The sequence below is a fragment of the Epinephelus moara genome, chromosome 3 (genome assembly GCF_006386435.1).
Source record: "Epinephelus moara isolate mb chromosome 3, YSFRI_EMoa_1.0, whole genome shotgun sequence".
In the NCBI taxonomy this organism is placed as follows: Eukaryota; Metazoa; Chordata; class Actinopteri; order Perciformes; family Serranidae; genus Epinephelus; species Epinephelus moara.
The window spans coordinates 39,804,900-39,821,178 of NC_065508.1; the positions used below are offsets into that span (position 1 = coordinate 39,804,900).

The following is a 16,279-nucleotide window of genomic DNA, read 5'->3' on the forward strand; positions in this document are numbered from 1 at the left end:
GAACATGAGAGCAACTGACAAACGCAAGATAACGGCTTACCGTCTCCAGGTCCAGTAATTTCCTCTTTGGTTGGTGTCATGACTGCCCAGTACCTGGACAACCGAGCCGTGGCGGCACACAGGTATGTGGCGCGTCAGAGGAGAAACGAGCCGTTAACATTTCTCTTTGTGTTAGGCAACGTTAACGGCGTTAGGCTGACCAAACGTCCTCTTTTGCCCGGACATGTCTACTTTTCACGTCCCGTCCGGGGCGTCCGGCTTCTTTTTATAAACTGATAATGTTCTGTTTTCCGTGTGTTTGTGTGTGTGTGTTAGAGTGCGGCACAGCCGCATATTTCTGTTTGAACCCGAACCGAGCCCGACATTATTTATAACGAAAGCACTGAGTTTGTGTCACACAGTTGTTACGGCTGAATTATTAATAAATGGTTGTGTGTTGACGTATCCCGACGTGCTTTAGGTAACTTATAATTTGTGGTTTAGTAGCCTTATAAGCGTTCAGCCTCTATTGTGTGTATAGCGCATCTCACTCGGTTAGCACTCGGCTAACTCCCGGGAGCATTCTCGGTGGTCGATGTTAGCTGAGACATGCCGGTGGTTGAACACTCGCTGAGCTAATGTGGACTAATGTTTGACTCCGTGGTCTGTTGTAGAGCATTGTGTTGTGTTTCGTGCATGTGCAGGTGTACGGGGGTTGCCGTGTGTTTGTATATCCGTTATTGTTCAATAAACATGCGTTTTATCTCGGGATGTCCTGAAATTTTCTTCACCCCTTCTTCGTCCTGCAATGAATGAGTACACCGGCTTTCTACTGCGCCACAACGCCACTTTAGCGGTTGGGAGGTGTATTGCACATTGGTAGTAAGTGTGAAATCTGTGACTATGCGGTTAGTACATTACATGTTTGATTTGAACGTTTATGGAGACGTGAATCGGTCGAGACCGGGAACCCCCAAACGAAAAACGGGGTTCGTTTTCAAGACGTTCATACAATGAACGTATTAGTCCAAGGCTAGTGCAGTATGTAAACACAGGCCGTGTCTTCACATGTCCGCGCTGCCGTCTCGAGACTGCTTTGCGCATGCTCCCAGAGCGCTGGGTTTTCTGGGAGATGTAGTCAATGTGGTTGCTTTGGGTTTTCTGTGTTGTGTTTGACATTGTTAAATATGTAAATAATGTGTAGGTAGATTCATGTTATATGTATGGCAACAGTCTTGTTTAGAATGATAGCTGATGGAGAAAATATTAACCAGCTGAAAGACTTATGTTCTATTTATTGTGTGGCAAGTGGAAACAGCTGGCATATGACGCCTGCTTAGGGTGTGTAGCCATCTTTATCTATGGAAGCCCATTTTCGCCAGTAATGAAAAAAAAGAAATTGCTATTCCTAATCAAAATTGTGAGATAAAAAGTCATTATTACGAATGTAGCCTAGTTTTAAAATTAATTTGTGGCATGTTGTCTTGTAAGGTGTGTGGCATCACGGTGGCTGCAGATGGGACAGAGGATGAGATGATTCGCTGTTTCAAGGCAGGACAACTAGTACACTGTGGTGTAGTCAATAGTAAATATTGGTGATTTACAAAAACACCAAAAACTATTTTTACTGTTAATGTAAACGTTGTTACTATAAATAATACAGTACTTTCTTTGTAATACTATATAGAAAATATTCATTTTTACTGTAAAGACAGGTTTACATAAATATTTCTGCTGTTTAAATAAAAAAAATACAGTATTTGTATTTTCAAATTTGGCTGTGATTTTTTTTTTTTTTTTTTTTTTTTTTTTTTAAATTTTTTTAATTGAAAGCCTCCTTCAAATAGTAGCCTGCCCCTATTTGTAGCCTGGTCCCAAACTATTATTTTGTTAATAGTAGCCCCGGCTACTATTTGAGGAAATCTGTATGTATGTAACATACAGTCACTGGCCACTTTGTGTACACCTGTGTAATCTAATGCAATCCAGTAGAACGACTATACCATGATTTTTTCCCTGAAGCTTATAAATTTTCGGTTATTGTTGACATCGTCTAGAAAGTGGTGACTCTACTTTGTTTATTATTGAGGTCATAGTGAATGGTGGTGGTGTACTGAGGTGGCCTCCTAATTTTGTCTAATTGAGGAGGACAAAATATTAGGAACACTTTTAAATATATTGCACTCCAGTACACCAACACCACCCACTACGACCTCAATAAAGTAGAATAATCACCTTTCTGACAAAAGCTGAAAAAGTAAAAGCTTTGTAAACGTAGAATGTGTGGCAGAGCTGTGGTATTGACTTGTATTAGATTGCACAAGTGTACCTAATAAAGTGGCCAGTAAGCCCCACATTTACACCACCAATCCATGCCTGCTCTGGGTCTCCCTGCAGCCCCTGGTTGCTCAACAGCCTCAGCCCCTGAGACCATGCTGATCAAAAGTTATTAAAAGCTTTTCTCTATGTCAAGGGGTGTGGCTACTATGACGTTGCCCTTTCCACCAAATATGTTTGGCTTTTTGATGGCTTCAGTGACCTCATATTCACATGATATTGATAAACAGGTCAAAAATGGCGAGCTCATACATCTGATAGGGGCGTCGCCCATGGGGGGTGACAAAATGCCTCTATAGCGCCCCCTTGAAATTTTCAACATACCCTTCCCATAGGGGTTTTTTTGTGTTGTACGCCGGGAGCATTCTTGGTGGTCGATGTTAGCCGAGACATGCCGGTGGTTGAACACTCGATGAGCTAATGTGGACGATGGCGTGGTGAACAGCGACTTTGACTCCGTGGTCTGTTGTAGAGCATTGTGTTGTGTTTCGTAGCTTTTGTAACTTGTAGGCGGTACGTGCAGTAGGTAAACACGGGTCATGTCTTGACATGTCCGCGCTGCCGTCTAGAGACTGCTTCGCGCATGCTCCCAGAGCGCTGGGCTTTCTGGGAGATGTAGTCAATGTGGTTGCTTTGGGTCTTCTGTGTTGTGTTTGACACTGTTAAATATGTAAATAAAATTTAGGTAGATTCATGGTATATGTATGGCAACAGTCTTGTTTAGAATAATAGCTGATGGAGAAATAATTAACCAGCTTAAAGACTTATGTTCTATTTATTGTGTGGAAAGTGGAAACAGCTGTTCAGTAATCACAGTTTTGCATTTGACATTACATGTAACATTTTGCATCTGTTTCTTATTGTTTCAGGTTCATGACCTGTGGTCATTTTGTTATCTAAATAAAGAAGACAAAAAGAAAACACGAGTTATAACTTTGTGTGCTGTCTGTCGAGTCTTTTCGGAGGGCTAAAATTAAAAAAAATCCGAACACTGCCTACTGCTCAGCGCACAAAATGGAGGTGAATGATACAGCCCTTCTCTCCCTCAAAACTAATCAAATACACCATCAAATGACTCCAAACGCTCTAGTGGAAAACACATGGCTTGCACATTCCCCACGCTATGAAATAATAATGTAATATTAAGTAACATTACGACACATGAAGCAAATACTCTGAACTACTTTCTTGAGTAAACCACTGGGCGGAGTGATACAGTGCCTACCTAAATAGTGCCGTAGTTATTGCTTGCAGCCTTGCATTTGCGGTATCGTCAGCTGAACGCAACAGAAAGTTTGAGGAAAGTTTACAGAGTGCTGTTGTAAATCATGGTTTACACATGTATTGGAAAAGGTTGCGGTAACAAGCCGAAGACATAGAGCAGAGTGAAGTTTCACGGAGTACCAACCAAAAATACAGACAGGATGAAACAATGGCTATTTGTGCTGGACATCGACCCCAACACGCCTGTGGAAATGGTCCGGAAAATGCTTGTGTGCTCCTGCCATTTTTTACTGGAGGACGACACTGAAAGGATGGAGCGCAGAAGCACAGGAATGGTTCAAACGCTTTTCTTGAAAGATACTGCCATACCATCTTTCGGCATCACAAAACGAGCAGACGTGGTAAGTGATCATTGTGTATTTTGCTCAGCAATCTTTCTGCTGTAACGTTACCTCCATGTTGAGTAACATTAGCCTACAACCCAAGCATGGTAAATAAGGCTAAAATGCAAATGTTGTTGTGGTTATGTTATGGATAAGTGCTTGCCCAGAGCATATAGTGAAGTGACTGGCATTACTTCTCATTGTTGGGAATAAACAGACTGCTAGGGAACATTTTATGTTGTTGTTCCCTCAGGAGTTGTGGTGATTTATGAGTGTGGAGTTAGCATGTTCTCCCCGTGTTCCGGTGATTATTTTGAGGCGTACTCTCATCCCATGCCACCATCAACATACCGTATTTCCTCAATTTAAAACCGGGCCCCTATTAGCAGCCGGCCTCTTTTAGTAACTGGGTCTAAAAAAAATAAATAAATAAACACCGGCCTCTTTTATAAACCGGAGGTCTTTATTTGACATTTTGGCATTTATAGAGTGCTAGACCCGGATTACACACACAGAGACACAGAGACGCACACCCACACACATCAGTCCTCATCCAGGCACATGCGCAGTTGCGCACTCTCACCTGATTGTAAACGGATAAGATGGCGACAAGACGCAAATTCAGTGTAAATTTAAAGCTAGAAGTTTTTAAATACTCCGAACAAATGTCGGGGGACTACACCGCGAGGCATATGACGCCTGGTTGGCAGTCACTTTTTAAACATGACAGGCTTTGTCATAGTGTGCAGTGTTGTGCAGACTGTAATGTGGCACTGAATATGTTTGTAGACTCGTGGAAAAAGAACAACAAACATTGATAAATATGTGTGGGTATTTTCGAGGCGAGCCAAGGGTATATCATATTTTCTTTACTTTATTTTTTTAATGTCGCTGGTACGTAGTGCTCACTTACAGAAGCATATTCGCTGTGGTAGATGTGGGCTACAACTTTAAAATCGCCAGTAATATGTTGTGTATGTTTGTGAATTTGTGACAAATCTGCTGACGGAGGCGCGCAGCACATCTGCAGCTGTTCGGTAAGGAAACCAGTTAAATTGGAAACCAGTAGGGACATAACCCCGGCGACAGAGAAGTCCAACTCCAGGTCCAGTAATTTGCTTTTTCGTTGGTGTCATGACTGCCCAGTAGTACCTGGACAACCGAGCCGTGGCGGCACACAGGTATGTAGCGTGTCAGAGGAGAAACGAGCCGTTCACATTTCTGTCATTGTGGCAGGTAACAGTCCACAAACCTCACCGCACTTTAGGGACTGTTCTTTACTTATGGAGGGACCGTTCTTTACTTGTCAGGGGAGGAGGGTGGCTGGTTGATTTTTATTTTATTTTTTTATTTTATATTGATCCCCTCTATGTTAATCACTTATTGATGCTGTTTTTGAAGTATGAATAAGTCAATAAGTAATTTATCCCTATTATTATTATTATTTTATTTAATTTAGCCGAGGGATGGTTTGCCCAGGGTGTAAAACTAGCCAGGACCGCCTCTGGCACTGATATTTTTACTGTAACCATCTTTATCTATGGAAGCCCATTTTCGCCAGTAATGGAAAATGGCATCACGGTGGCTGCACTATTTCAAGGCAGGACAACTAGTACACTGTGGTGTAGTAAATAGTAAATAGTGGTGATTTACAAAAACACCAAAAACTATTTATATTTTCAAATTTGGCTGTGATTTTTTTTTTCTTTTCATTAAAAGCCTCCTTCAAATAGTAGCCTGCCCCTATTTGTAGCCTGGTCCCAAACTATTTTTTTGTTAATAGTAGCCCCGGCTACTATTTGAGGAAATCTGTATGTATGTAACATACAGTCACTGGCCACTTTGTGTACACCTGTGTAATCTAATGCAATCCAGTAGAACGACTATACCATGATTTTTTCCCTGAAGCTTATAAATTTTCGGTTACTGTTGACATCGTCTAGAAAGTGGTGATTCTACTTTACGTTTATTATTGAGGTCATAGTGAATGGTGGTGGTGTACTGGGGTGGCCTCCTAATTTTGTCTAATTGAGGGGGACAAAATATTAGGAACACTTTTAAATATATTGCACTCCAGTACACCAACACTACCCACTACAACCTCAATAATAAAGTAGATTATTACACGGCTCTATTAAATGCTGTATTCTGATTGGTCAGTAGCGGCATTCTGCGGTCTGATATTACTGTGTAATGACCGCTGCTAGTAGCAACGGTCATTACACACAGTTGCTATGTAGCCCAGCGTTGCTAGGGATGCTGCCCTGCAACACTGCAGCTGTCAAACAACTTCCGAGGGAAAAAACAAACAGAAGTGGCTGATTTTAACGGATGCCGCTGAAGAAAAAGAATACCTACGGACTTTCTCTGCCAAAAACAAAAGAACCCGGAATTGAATACACACTCTGCAGTCATGCTTAATGACATTTTACGCGAGTTTTATGCCTCGGTTCAGTCCACTAAGCCTGGGTGAGTACAAAACTTTCACCAAAAGTTGTGGAATCCGGTCGGTTTTAATGCACTTCGCAGAGGCAGACAACATTATTTATTTAACTGATAATTAGCCGTGTAATAAGCGGGATAATGTATAATGAGCCGGTGAATACTGGGAAATTCCCCTGTCAGGAGTTATTTTCCCAGTATTCACCAGCTCATTATACATTATCCCTTACATAATCACCTTTCTGACAAAAGCTGAAAATGTAAAAGCTTTGTAAATGCAGAATGTGTGGCAGAGCTGTTGTATTAGATTGTATTAGATTGCACAAGTGTACCTAATTAAGTGGCCAGTAAGCCCCACATTTACACCACCAATCCATGCCTGCTCTGGATCTCCCCGCAGCCCCTGGTTGCTCAGCAGCCTCAGCCCCTGAAACCATGCTGATCAAAAGTTATTAAAAGCTTTTCTCTATGTCAAGGGGTGTGGCCGCTATGACGTTGCCCTCGCCACCAAATATGTTTGGCTTTTTGATGGCTTCAGCGACCTCATATTCACATGAAATTGATAAACAGGTCAAAAATGGCGAGCTCATACATCTGATAGGGGCGTCGCCCATGGGGGGGACAAAATGCCTCTATAGCGCCCCCTTGAAATTTTCAAAAAACTCTTCCCATAGGGGTTTTTTTGGAGTAGGAAGATGAAATGTCACACTACGTCAGGGTTAACTTACTCTGAGTTTTCACATAACCGCTTCAGTGATGCGTGCTGCTGGCCCCCCGCGGTGGCGCAGGAGAGCGAGGGCCCGATCACAGCTGGTTGCAGCTTTAATTGAAATTAAAATTTGTCTTTCTTTTTTAATGCTGTATAATTATGTTTAACATACGTATTGTTTAAGCTGTTAGACACAGACATATATGAATGGCGAAAGACAGTCTCATCAGAATCCAGGAAACATTCACTGCTTTAAGAGTTATATTTAGCATACTGTCCTCAGCCCCAGAATGGCTGAGCTGGTTGAATGGGTTTCTCAACCTAATGGCCCATTCACTATCTGAATTGCTTAAGGTCCTTATGTAGTGGCCCTCTATTAAACTTTAACATATTGTGGCTGTGTAACCAAGATAAGTTTGGCATTCATTTATATACATATTTTTTTTATTTATTGTGGTGAACTTCCCCAAAATCCGTTTTCATCTGTAAATAGGTTCCTGTCATGTTGATTCTTATGGTATATCCTTTTGTTTCCCTGGGGACATCATTTTGTCACTTCAAGCTTCAGTGAGACTGTATGCTCGGAGCTTCTGGCATGCCTGTCTGTTGCATCCCACCAGTTGCAGGTAAGCATGCAGTGGCTTCACTGTGTAAGTTACGATTTTCACCTGCCGCCTTATGATTTTTGCCATTTTAGACTCCTGGTGCGACGCTGATATCCCCTGGGCTGTCAGAGTGAACTCCTGTGCTGTGGTGACACATCGTTTACACCCCGTTAATCTGCGGGACGAGCGCCGCACTTTCCTCTGCAAGGGTTGACAGAAGCTGTCAGACCGTATGTACGCCTCATGGGCTCTGCCTCCTTTAGCCTCCACTTTCACAGCGTGTTAGTGTTTTGCTTAACATAGCTCTGTTGTGTGTGACAAGGACTGTTAGCCCCAAAGGCTAACGTAGCCTAAGGCCCTGTCTGCTCTGCCTGGCATCTGCTCTGCCTGGTGTCTGCTCTGCCTGGTGTGATATGCTGCTGTGCTGTGCTGCTCCGCCTGCTGCTCTTGCCCACCACTGCTTGTGGCCTTTGCGGCTAGTAGGTCTGGGTGGTCCGGGTGTGTGTTGGCCTTCTGGCAGCCGCCTGAAGCCTGGGCCCTAATTGTGGGCTTGAGTCAATTTATTTTTAGTTTGATTAATTTTGTGTTATTTGTCTTTTTCTGGTTTTCTATTTATTTGGGGATAGTTTATGGTTTGTTTTTCATTAGTTGCCTTATGTAATTGTATGATTTTGACAATTTATATATATTGTGTTTAGTATTGAGTAGAATATGGTTTTGTTTATTTCTTTGATTTGTTTTGTATGTTTTAAATTAATATAGTTTCGATTGTATTGTTGGGACCTCAGCCACATGTTTTAAACAATAGAGAGGCCTTGACAAAACCAGCCAGTCTAAGAACAAAGGAAACGCGCCAAGCTTCCATCGGTCCGGTAGCTATAAAAGTGTAAATCACTTTTGAAATTCAAACTCTTGCTCCCCATTGGGCGACAGCAGCCAGGTTCAGGTGGAGTCAGAAGGAACCCCCTATGACGTCACTGAGACTTTAATTGCCGCTGCGCGCTGACGCCCCTCGCGATCCCCGAGTGATGAGCTGCTGGATGGAAGCCAAAGCTTTCTGTGCGCAAGTTACTGCTAGGGAGCACCTCAAACATTTGAATTTAACCAACCTAGGCCGTCCTTTTGTTTCTTGACTCGCTGGAAGAGGAAAGACACTTTTTCTTTTGTTTTTAACACTCCATGGAGCACCAGAGGAACGCCGCGCAACCCCGCCGTTCCTCAGCATCTCCAAATTTTGGAGAACCCCCTTTTTCTCCCGAGGAAGACGGAGTCACCAAGGCCCCATTTCTTCAACCGAGTCGACTCAGCTGCTCTCTCTTCTGCCACACCGAGGACAGCATCTTTCATTCCGCTGTAGGACGCTACAGCAGCCTGCGCACTCATCCCACAGCAACAGACGGGACACACGTCATCGCGCCGGCGACTCAAGTAAGAGAGCTTCAGTCTGGGCAGAGACTTTATATATAGCGTGTGACTTAAGAGTGACTTTAACTGTGATTTTGTGAACTTTTAGGACCGCCGTGTCCCTTTCTTTGATAATCTAATCATTGATTGCTGATTGCTGCTTGCTGTTGCGCTCGCCAGAGCAAATTGATTGTGCCGTTAGTGTGCCGGCCACGCGCTCACAATACGCCGCATTCCTATCTGTAACAAGGACCAGTGGACGGTAGGCTGACCCAGTTAATCTACCGGCCTCTGAGGGATAGGAAAGTGACCATTGTGTTCCTCCACGGCCGCTTTTACCTCGCGCTGATTACGAGCGCTCGCTCGCCTTTCTTCTCTCTCTCTCTCTCCCTCTTTTAACTAACCTACACGCACACTCGCACGCACACACACACACACACACACACATACACACATTATACCTGTGGTAAAATCACACATTGTCTTGTGAGCAACTCCTTAAGGGCAGTTCGCCATTACCACACTCTACACACCTACACATGTTGGCACAGCTATTCTGTTAGAGCATACAGTGTGTTTGATCCCACCGGACGCCATCTTGTGCGTACTTTAAAGGTGCACATGTGGCCAGCTGTTTTATGACCCATTGTCTTGCTCTAGTATCCCGCCTCAGTACTTCTTCCCTCAAATTTCCCGCCTTACTCTTATCAGTACCTGGTGTGACGTGGCGTGTCCCTCAAGAGGCCACGCCTGCCATTCTTTCTCTCTACCTCTCTCCCTTCACACACACACACACACACACACACACACACACACACACACACACACACACAGAGACCCACTTCCATGCTTTGATTTGTTGCTTCTAGTAAGTCAATTTAGTGTAGTATGTTTATTAAGTGAACAGCTTGTGATTGTTGAATCATAATTGTTTAATAAACATTTGTGACTTTACTATAGCAGTCCTCTGTGGTGATTTGTGCATCGTTTTTGTATCAGTAGTTGGTTGTGATGGTCAGTGCTCGGGTTCACGCCTTCTAATTATTTGATTGTTAATATTTACCTATATTAGCAAACTGAGACGAGGATTTTTCCTTTTTTGTCTAAAAAACGGTTGGTTATTGATCCCTGTATCCAGGGTGGTGCCCCTGAATTATTAATACATATTAATAATTTAATTTCTTAACTAATTACCATTGGTAATTAATAATCAATAACCAACTTGCCTTTAGCAAATCCCTACAGTATTATGCTCTTTTTTGTTGCATATTCGCCTACTTTGTTTAAATCCTAATTTGATTAGGCTAAAGTTAATTCTTTCTTTTTCCTTAGTTTGATGTTTGGCAGCCTAAGACTTTAAGATTTTGTTGTGAATATTTACGTGGCTGTCAACCATATTTCGGTTTATTTTGTTTCTTTTGGTTTAGTCAACCTCACTAATTTTGTTCTCCTTTTCAGTTGCTGAGAGCTGCTGGTGGTGGTCCCTGGTGTCCCAGTGGTGGTTTCCCCTTAATTTTGTGTGTGTGCTGTGCACCCCCTTTTTGTCCTCTTTGGTTTTCACATCTGATTGGGGTGATTTGTTTTTTTCTTCTGGGATCCCTCACATCCCCTCTTCGACTCACGTTCCCCCACTGGTAAGCCTCAGCACCGATCAGGTCCCCCATATGTTGTCCTTTTTAGGGGTGTGAGTGGAATTTTAATTTTATTAAGTATTGATTTACATAATAAATAAATAAATAAATAAATAAATAAATACATTTTGTTAAACTGGAACCACGTCCTGTCTCTCTCATTGTAGCGATACGAACCTCTGTGCCTTTTTGGTTGTTTACTGTAACCCTGGTAGTTCCTAGGGTGAAACTCCTTACGTGGCGTTGAATACATGTCAAATACATACTCTAAATTAAAAATTTTTTTTACCACTTGTCCACCACCCTTGCTCGCCCCCCGCTCGCCACATTGGCTTCACGGTTTGATGGTGTGCTGTGGATAATTGTAATGTGTCACTCATATATGGTGTGATATTTTGCTAATGCAGTGTATTTCATGTGAATCTGTTTTTTGTAGAATGTGGAGAGGAGCTGGTGCATTGTTGACGTCCTGTGTGTGTTTTTTTTTACTTTATTCCAAAAAGGTATGTCTGTTACTCAGGTTGTCTGAAATTATTGTTGCCTTGTTATGAAATGTTACTTGAAGGGAAATCTGTATGGATTAGTTGAGAGGAGGTCGCCCCCCCTCGTGGCCCAATTGTTGAAAAACGCACGCTAAAGTGCCCTCTTGGGAGCCAAAACGCGTGCTAAAGTTCCCTCTTGGCAGCCAAAATGCCCTCTTGGGAGCCAAAACGCCTGCTAAAGTGCCCTCCTGGGAGCCCAAACGCGCGCTAAAGTTCCCTCTTGGCAGCCAAAATGCCCTCCTGGGAGCCAAAACGCGCGCTAAAGTGCCCTCTTGGCAGCCAAAATGCACTCTTGGGAGCCAAAACGCACCCTAAAGTGCCCTCTTTGGAGCCAAAACGCACGCTAAAGTGCCCTCCTGGGTGCCAGAATGCACGCTAAAGTGCCCTCTTGGCAGCCAAAATGTCCTCCTGGGAGCCAAAACACGCGCTAAAGTGCCCTCTTGGCAGCCAAAATGCCCTCCTGGGAGCCAAAACGCGCGCCAAAGTGCCCTCTTTGGAGCCAAAAAACACACTAAACTGCCCCCTTGGCTGGTTAAAACATGATAAACTGCCCTCTTGGGTGGTAAAAACATTACTGTTGCCATGACTTTTATGTTGGGCCCTTTTTTGATCTATATTGAGCCAGAACTATATCTCACAGAACCAGTTTGGATTATCTGGTGCTAATATGGTGTTAAAATGCACTAGAATACAGGAAATGGCATCTACTTAATTGAAAAATTTTCTGGGGGAGCACCCCCAGACCCCACCTGGGATTTATTTCTTTCATACATCCATGTCTCTGTGTGTTCTTCACAGTCCAATGTTGAATCTACACAGGTCTCGTGGATGCTGATCCTAACTACAAACTAACTTGAGTAGTCTGTCTAGTTAGTCTGTTTTAAGGCTATATAATGTGCCATTTGTATAACATATAAACATGTCTAAAGTGCCCTCGAAAACACGCAGAACTTAGTGCCCTCTTCAGTGGCGAGAACGCGCTGTATGTGCCCTTTTTTTTCTTTTTGCCCCTGCCCTTCAAAAAGTCTGTGCACGCCACTGCAACACAACATCTGAGCGGGATTGAGTCGGCTACAGCTGCAAGGCACAAACTACAAGGGAAGAGACATTGTGTTAAGAAGCAATCTCAGCCTGCTGGAGCTGCTGCACAACAGGAAATAGGTCAGAAAATGCTTTCCTTTGAAAGCAGACTGGTGTATTACAGAGAAGGTTTGAGCTAATGATCTGAAGAGGGCTACAGTGTGACAGAAAGGGTCAGGCTCCTTCTGGCCTGTAAACAGTCGTCACAAATACTGATGATATGGATGCACTCTTTTGTATGTTAAAACTTAAAGTATAATAATACAAGGTCTATATATTATAGACCCTTTTGTCAGTAAACAGTTTTGGGTTTTTTTTGGTGGGTGGGGCTTAGCTGGAGGCAGAACAATTCTCTACAGACATTAGCTAGTGCTAGCTAACAAGTTCTGTTCACTTGTTTTTGACAATGGAGGAAGATGATACAAGTCTCTCTGAATAGGGTGCTTTCGGAAATATCAATTCCAAATGCCAGGGCACATTAAGTCGGAACACTGTCTGAATGTACAGTTTGGTTATCCAGAGCACTACACTCTCCGAGTGGCAGAGCGCACTCTGGACACTCTGTCTGGCTAGACGGTCCAGCACAGTGCCGAGCAAAGTGAATATCTGATTACTTTAACCATTCATTAATTCATGTAGAAATATAATGATCTGTTTCTTTGAACAGGGCTGTCATTTTAGTGTAGAGTGTCAGACTGAATTTATGAATGCTAAATGTCAGGTCACTCACTCTCCAGGACCAGTGTTACTTGAAAAAGTAAACACTGACCAACGGGACCATTCCGGTCGACCCATATGCTCTCACTCAGTGGATGGATGATTTGAAGGGATTGCCGAAGGTGGGATGGCCTGCATTGTGGTCGATTACCATGCCAGTCTTACAAAAGTGGCAGACAATAACCACTTTCCTTCGGTTTGTTTTGCTATCTAGGCTAACGTTAGATAATGTGCTAAGAGGTGATTTGGTGGACATGATAACCCTTAATAATGTTATTCATCCCTACAACAGTAAATACTTTTCTCCTGACCTAATATGAAGTGTGCGCTGCACATGCAAGCATTTTTGATGATCACCTCCATCCAGTCCTTTTGTCTTATTACATTTAACCAAAGTTGTCTCCGTTTTTGTTGATGGGCAGTGGCGGCTGATATTTGATGGACTTTAAGTTTTGAGCTATGACTCCTTATACTCTGGCTCCCAATAACACAAGAAGAAGACATTTTAGGACTCCGATGTAGCCTACAGCCCTGTGGTGGCCAGTCATATATTGCCTCCAGCTAATAAAATGAAGTCATTGTGACATTGGCCCTGAAAGGATTGATAAACCCCCAAATACTCCAAAATAATTTATTTGCCACAGTGGCAGAGATAGCCAGGCATCTATTTGGCCTTTATTTGGGCTTCTTTACTCTTCCTGTTCACACATTGAGGTGTTTTTGAGCAAGAAATTGAATGTGAACTCACTCTGGTATTTGTGTGTGTGTGTGTGTGTGTGTGTGTGTGTGTGTATAATCTTACCTATCTTTATAGCCAGCACACATGGTCAGTCTAGGACTGACTAGACTCTGTGTAAAGACGCCTGGAGAAGAAGAGACTGTGTGTCTCAGGGGTTCAGTTCAGTCAGTTATCCCTGCAGAGAGAAAACACACGTAGGATTAGCATTTGTTTGACAAACTGTCATGTATCTCAGAAAAATTCTGTTTTATAATCTGCTGAATTTGTTCTCTCGGTCATGTGATCTGCCTGGTATTTAGGTTAGTGTGATGATGAGTTTATGATTAGGTCCCTTTAGACTTTCAATATGTAGGGCAAATGTTTTATATTTAACATGAAAGCATAAACCGCAATAAAACAATAACCTGGATGTGGAATTAAGAGTGAATCACTTTCAATCAAGACATAAATGTCTACTGAGGTGCTCACTATATATATGAAAACATCAATCTAGAAAACCTAAATCAATAAGAAAGACTGTTTTTTCCCCTTATGACAACAGAGGAGCCATTTGTTTATCATTGCTACATTTATAACAGTATATGGTCCCAGTAACCTGTTCAAAAATACACTTGAGGTCAGGAGTGTCATTAGCTACAAGACCCGTAAGCCATGAGTCAAATCACCAGCTATTGATTGGCTCTGTAACCTGAGAAGTGAGGAAGGCCCTTTTTTCAATGCAGGCCTTCCCCCTGCAGGCCCACCACCCGCAGAGGGATCCAGAAGGGTTCGGTGCAGTGTGGATCGGGCAGCAGACCAAGGCGGGGGCCTTGGCAGTCTGATCCTCGGCTACGGAAGTTGGCTCTTGGGACATGGAATGTCACCTCTCTGGTGGAGAAGGAGCCGGAGCTTGTGGAAGAGGTTGAGCGCTACCGGCTAGCTATAGTCAGCCTCACCTCGACACATAGTTCCGGCTCTGGAACCCAAGTCCTTGAGAGGAGTTGGACTCTCTCCTTTGCTGGAGTTGCTCCGGGTGAGAGGCGGAGGGCCGGGGTGGGCTTTCTGATAGCCCCCAGACTCTCTGCCTGTACGTTGGGGTTCACCCCAGTGGACGAAAGGGTTGCGTCCCTGCGCCTTCGGGTCGGGGAACGGGTCCTGACCGTTGTCTGCACTTATGCGCCGAACAGCAGTTCAGAGTACCCGCCCTTTTTGGAGTCCCTGGGACGGGTGCTGGACAGTGCCCCGACCGGGGACTCCATTGTCCTGCTGGGGGACTTCAACGCTCACGTGGGCAATGACAGCAGGACCTGGAGGGGCGTGATTGGGAGGAATGGCCTGCCCGATCTGAACCCGAGTGGTGTGCAGTTATTGGACATCTGTGCGGGTTGCAGTTTGGCCATAACTAACACCATGTTCGAGCATAAGGATGTCCATCTGTGCACGTGGCACCAGGACAGCCTAGGTTGCAGGTCAATGATTGACTTTGTAGTCGTATCATTTGACCTGCGACCATATGTTCTGGACACTCGGGTGAAGAGAGGAGCAGAGCTGTCAACTGATCACCACCTGGTGGTGAGTTGGATCAGGTGGCAGGGGAGGACGCCGCACAGACCTGGCAGGCCCAAACGAGCATTGAGGGTCTGCTTGGAACGCCTGGCGGAAGAACCTGTCAAGATGATCTTCAACTCCCACCTCTGGGAGAGGTTCGACCGCGTCCCGAGGGCAGAGGGGGACATTGAGTCCGAATGGGCCTTGTTCTGCTCTGCCATTGTCGAGGCGGCTGTTGTGAGCTGTGGCAGCAAGGCCACGGGGGCCAGTCGCGGCGGTAACCCCCGAACCCGCTGGTGGACACCAGAGGTGAGGGAAGCCGTCAGGCTGAAGAAGGAGGTCTACAGGGAATGGTATGTCTGTGGGTCTCCAGAAGCAGCTGACGGGTACTGGCGGGCCAAGCGGAGCGCAGCAGCGACAGTCGCGGAGGCAAAAACTCGGGCGTGGGAGGAGTTCGGTGAGGCCATGGAGAAAGACTATCGATCGGCTCCAAAGAGGTTCTGGCAAACCGTCCGGCGCCTCAGGGGGGGAAGGCGGCAACTTGCTCACATTGTTTACAGTCCCCAGCTGCTAACGTCAACTGGGGACATTGTCGGGCGGTGGAAGGAATACTTTGAGGAGCTCCTCAATCCCACCAACACGTATTCCAGTGAGGAAACAGAGCCGGGGGTCTCAGGGGCAGGTCGTCCAATTTCTGGGGCAGAAGTCGCAGAGGTAGTGAAGGAACTACGCGGCGGCAGAGCCCCAGGGGTGGACGAGATTCACCCTGGATATCTCAAGGCTCTGGATGTTGTAGGGCTGTCCTGGCTGACACGCCTCTGCAACATTGTGTGGACATCGGGGGCAGTGCCTCTGGAGTGGCAGACTGGGGTGGTGGTCCCCATCTTCAAGAAAGGGGACCAGAGGGTGTGTTCCAACTACAGGGGGATCACACTCCTCAGCCTACCCGGTAAGGTCTAC

General features: G+C 44.6%; 1 protein-coding gene across 2 annotated transcripts in view; it reads right to left on the reverse strand.

Annotated features, from left to right (window-relative positions):
• Nucleotides 1-16,279, reverse strand: part of LOC126384729 (galactosylgalactosylxylosylprotein 3-beta-glucuronosyltransferase 1-like) — a 69,146-nt gene that overhangs the window by 19,981 nt on the left and 32,886 nt on the right. For both annotated transcript variants that reach the window (XM_050036015.1, XM_050036010.1), the window contains exon 2: nt 13,856-13,967. The gene's annotated coding sequence lies outside the window, so the exon portion shown is untranslated. The remainder of the gene's footprint in view (nt 1-13,855; nt 13,968-16,279) is intronic.